We start from the raw sequence: 5,358 nt of genomic DNA on the forward strand, positions 1-5,358 counted from the left end.
ACCTTAGGGCTTAGAGGGACCTTTCCTAACGTCCATGCCTTTCGAAACATTACATTTTGACGCGGTAAGGAACAACACAGGTTTATGTGGCAATGTTACTGGCTTAGAGCTTTGCAATAACATGACAATAAGCCACAAGGTCGTATGAACAAAAAATCAAAGCTATTAGTGTCATTGCTTGTTTTTATGACTCTGATGGGTGGAGTTTTCTATCTTCTGATTCAAAAAATCAAAGAAAACAAAGAATCAGAATAAACAGGCACAAATCCAAAATCTTTTCTTGATGGGGTGTTTTGATAGGGAAATGTTGCATCAATAAGCTATTGGGGTGGGAGGACAAGGAAGTGCATAAAAGGCTGACTTTAATTAATTCATTAAAATAAAAAATGGTTATTAACTCATTAAATCTAGGAAAAATTACAAAAAAAGACCTTGGAATTGCAAAAACGCAGATAGGGACTCTTGACAACTTCATTTTGGGTTTTGACAAGAATAATATGCCCTGAAGTTGTCAAAACCCAAAGTGAAGTTCTCAAGGGTCCCTATCTGCGTTTTTGCAATTCCAAGGTCTTTTTTTGTAATTTCCCCTTAAATCTATTTCAAATTCAAATTCTTTTTCAACTTTACCTATATTAAATATAAGATGGAAAAAATGGTTATTAACTCATTATAAAACAAATCCAGTATATTTTACACAAATCAAAGAAAACATTAAATTGTATTAACTCTCCATTAAAATATAATAACTTTTCAATTTTACTTTTATTTAATATATGCACCTTTCAAAAAAATAATAACTATATACAATTCAAGCATGAATTTTAAGAACAAAATTAATAAGCATTAATTACTCCCTAAGTAACTTACATTTTTTTGAACAAATCATTATTTTATAAATGACTTACACTGTAGAGTGGAGGCACTATCTCTTTTCAATCGAGTTGTGATCGAACGCTAAATGCAACTAATTACGAATTTTTGGGACGATATTGCATTACCAAATATAAATGCAATGTTTTTCACATTATGGTGCGTCCGTACATCTTATTGTTATAAAGACCCTCCTGCCCTGCATTTATACTTACTCGTTCATTCTCTCTCTTGGAATCTATTCAGCATTTAGAAGTAATCCCAAAGTTTGCAAATCATCATCATGGTGTATAAGTGGCAAAAGGTTGATTCCACTCTTCCACTTGAAGCATCGTGGCGAATTCTCTGCACATTCTTGTTCAGTTTCGTTGTGATGTTCTCTTCATCTGTGGCTTCTGATGAGGAAGCAAATGTTCTTTTAAAGTGGAAAGCCAGCCTTACTAAGCAAAGCCAAGCTCTCTTGTCTTCTTGGAATGGCACTGATCCTTGCAGTTACTGGAAAGGAATTACTTGTGATGCATCCATGTCCGTCTCCACCATAAATCTTACCAGTCTCGGACTACAAGGTACACTTCGCTGTTTCAATTTCCCATCCTTCTCTAAACTCCAAGTTTTAGATTTTGCTTGCAATGAGTTTTCTGGAACTATTCCCAGCCAAATTGGCAACTTGTCCAATATTCTTATATTGCATATGGATCATAATTTCTTGAGTGGTTTCATCCCTCCAGAAACAGGAAACTTGACTGCTTTAAATGTGCTTGGAATTGGTGTGAATAATCTTACTGGGAGAATTCCCAAAGAAGTTGGGAACTTGAGGAATTTGAGAACATTATCTCTTTACACGAATCATCTGTCTGGTCCCCTTCCTCAAGAAATTGGAATGCTGAGTGGTCTCACAAAATTATCCTTGTATGAAAATACTTTCTTAACTGAAGGAATCCCTTCTTCATTAGGAAATTTGACCAAATTGAAATTTCTTTATCTCTATGAAAATAGACTGTCAGGTTTCATTCCTTGTGAGTTTGCAAATCTCCATTCTCTCACCGAATTGGATTTGTCAGAAAACAACTATTATGGGCCAATACCAATCTCCATTATTGGAAACTTGACAAATTTGATTTGGTTAGGTTTGGGGGACAACAAACTTTCAGGACCAATTCCTTCCTCTCTAGGAAATTGGGTGAATCTAGAAACTATCGACCTTCGTTATAACTCTCTTTCTGGATCGATTCCATCTACCATAGGAAATTTGACCAAACTAGAAGGAATCACCCTTGCCAGTAACTCTCTTTCTGGAACCATTCCATCTACTATAGGAAATTTGAAACACCTCAATTCCCTAGAATTAAGATGGAACAAACTCAATGGGAGCCTTCCAATAGAGATGACTAATCTCACCCACTTGAAGACTTTACAAATTCGTGGGAATCAATTGTCTGGCCATTTGCCGCAAAATATTTGCTTTGGTGGATCACTTGAAGCTTTGGGTGCTGCTGAAAACAAATTCACTGGTCCAATTCCAAGAACCTTGAAAAATTGCTCTAGCCTTATTAGACTCGTACTTCATGACAACCAATTGGTTGGAAATATAACAAGTGATTTTGGTACGTATCCATATCTGAAATACATCAATTTGAGCGGCAATAAATTAGATGGGCACATTTCATCGTTGTGGGGAAAATGACCAAAGCTTACGACGTTCATCATTTCAAACAACAACATTTCTGGCAGTATGCCCCCAGAAATAGGACAAGCACTTGGGGAAATCAATGTTTCTTCAAATCACTTGACAGGAGAAATTCCAAAAGAATTGGGGAAGATGATCTCATTGATCAAACTTTCTCTCAGCCATAACCAATTTTCAGGAGAGATTCCCATAGCAATAGGATCATTGAATCAACTCGAGCAATTGGAGTTGGCAGCAAATAATCTCACTGGCCCAATAAGGAGATTGGAAGCTTGAGCAAGTTATGGCTCTTGACCTTGAGCAAAAATAAATTTGAGGGAGGCATTCCCTTTGAGTTTGGTCAATTACAAGCCTTACGAGTTCTTGACCTTAGCGTGTATATGTTGAGAGGGAAAATACCAGACCCTGATACATGCACTTTCCAAATCTAATAGAGTGAATGAAGCTGTGCAACTTTTAGGAGAAATGTTCTTGATGGGCTGTACACCAGATGTTCAAACCATCAATGATGTTATCCAGGGTCTCTGCAGGGCCAAAAGAATTCATGAGGCTGAAAAATTGCTGAACCGAATGTTCTTCCGAGGTTTTGCTGCTGATGCAGTAACTTATGGTGTTCTAATGCATGGTTGGTGTAAGATTGGTCAAGTTGATGAAGCAAGGGCCTTGCTTAGCAAAATTCCTAACCCAAATAATGTGATCTATAATACATTAATTAATGGATATGTCTCAAATGGACGTTTTGATGAAGCCATGGACTTACTGTACAATAACATGTTAAGTGCTGGCCATGCGCCTGATGTCTTCACATTTAACATATTGATCCATGGACTTTGCAAGAATGGGAATTTATTCTCTGCTTGTAAATGCTTTCATGATATGCTATCACTAGGTATTGAACCTAATGTTATTACGTACACCATATTGATCAATGCTTTCTGCAGGGAAGGCCAATTAGAGGAAGCCGTTAAAGTTATAAATGAAATGTCAGCTAAGGGCTAAGGGTCTCAGTTTGAACACAGTGGGATACAATTGCTTGATTTGTGCTCTGTGTAAAAATGGGAAGGTTCAAGACGCTTTAAAAGTTTTTGCTGAAATGTCCAGCAAAGGATGTAAACCTGACATATATACATTCAATTCAGTAATACATGGTCTGTGTGAGGATAATAAGTTGGAAGAAGCCTTGCAGTTGTATCGTGACATGTTCTTGGAGGGTGTCATTGCCAACACTGTAACATATAACATATTGATTCACACATTTCTTGGAAAAGATTCAATTAAGCAAGCGCTTAAACTTGTTGATGAAATGCTATTTAGAGGGTACCCACTAGACAATATTACCTACAATGGCCTTATCAAAGCTTTCTGCAAAGTGGGGGCTATTGAAAAAGGATTGAAATTGTTTGAGGAGATGCTTGGTAAAGGGATTTTTCCTAGCATTATCTCTTGCAATATTTTGATCAATGCCTTATGTAGAACTGGAAAAGTAAATGATGCCCTTCTATTTCTTCGGGATGTCATCCATTGTGGATTGACACCTGATATAGTCACATACAACACCCTCATCAATGGTCTATGCAAAATCAGTCATGTTCAGGAGGCTCTAAACCTTTTTGACAGGTTACAGGGTGAAGGAATATGTCCTGATGCTATTACATATAACACACTGATACATAGGCACTGCAAGGAGGGTTTGTTTAATGAAGCATGTTTACTTTTATATAGAGGTGTGGAGAATGGGTTTATACCTAATGAAGTCACTTGGCACATATTGTTAAACAGTTTTGTAAAAGAAAGTAACAGGGGAGTAAGGCCTGCCTTTTATATGGTAAATTTCCAAGCTTTGTCACTTTGAAGACCGTGTCTCATACTGCTCTTCCTATAATGCCCCTTGATCTCATCTGAGTTGTCCATTGGTACTTGGTACGTTGGATTTTAGGTAGCTGTTAATTTTGGTTCAAATTAATGTCAGGGAAACTGACTGTGTAATTTATTAGTGTGCATTATTATTAAAACTTTTATATTGCTCATTGACAGATGACTTAAATTTGAGTCATCTCATGAAATTTTCCTGTATCTGAAGTATAAACAATGATTTATGCACATGGATTGTTAGAGAGGAAGGTCGCTGGCTGGTTTTAAATGAAAGCCTGTGGGTCTTTCAATTCTTGCAGTAGGCTTAAGCCTCCAATTTGTATTATGTAAAATAGCATTATCAACTCAATGTAATTTGTTCCTTAAACAATCTGCAACTTGTGTGATTCATTTCGTTTTGTGGTGGCACATGAGTTTGCAAATGTGTCCATATTGCTAATAATTTTAATATCTCCCCTTTGTAAGCCTTTTTTACCACTAATCTGACACTCCCTTCAATTCAAAATATAAGCATCAAATCTTTGAAAAGGGTGGGGTTTTTTTTTTTTCCCTTCAAGGACCATCAATTTGAATTTTTCTAATCATTTAATGCGTTGTTCTCATTTTTACCTTTAATTCATTATATGTATCTGTAATCTTTTTTTCACTCATTCTCTCTCCCAATTGCCCTCTCCACAAATAAGGGTATTTTAGAAAAATAAGTTGCATTTTTTTACATATTTATTGTTTTAAACCGCTTTTAACTAACGTGTTGAATTGTGTAATTTAATTATTTGATACTTATATTTTAAACCAAGGGTAGAATTGTTTACCTGTTAGGGTGTACCCTTCGTGTTGACATTCTGCCTTTTTTTTTTTGGGAAGGGGGGGGGGCCTAGCCTTCACAATAACATTTAGTTTCTTCTAAAAGGTGATTTAAACTTTTTCTT

General features: G+C 36.2%; 1 pseudogene; it reads left to right on the forward strand.

Moving 5' to 3' along the window:
* Positions 1-1,153: 1,153 nt before the first annotated feature.
* Positions 1,154-4,409, forward strand: LOC114742053 (pentatricopeptide repeat-containing protein At5g64320, mitochondrial-like; annotated as a pseudogene).
* The last annotated feature ends 949 nt before the right edge of the window (positions 4,410-5,358 follow it).

This window comes from Neltuma alba, unplaced genomic scaffold (genome assembly GCF_004799145.2).
Source record: "Neltuma alba isolate B1F8T4 unplaced genomic scaffold, ASM479914v2 tig00003622_pilon, whole genome shotgun sequence".
Taxonomy (NCBI): domain Eukaryota; kingdom Viridiplantae; phylum Streptophyta; class Magnoliopsida; order Fabales; family Fabaceae; genus Neltuma; species Neltuma alba.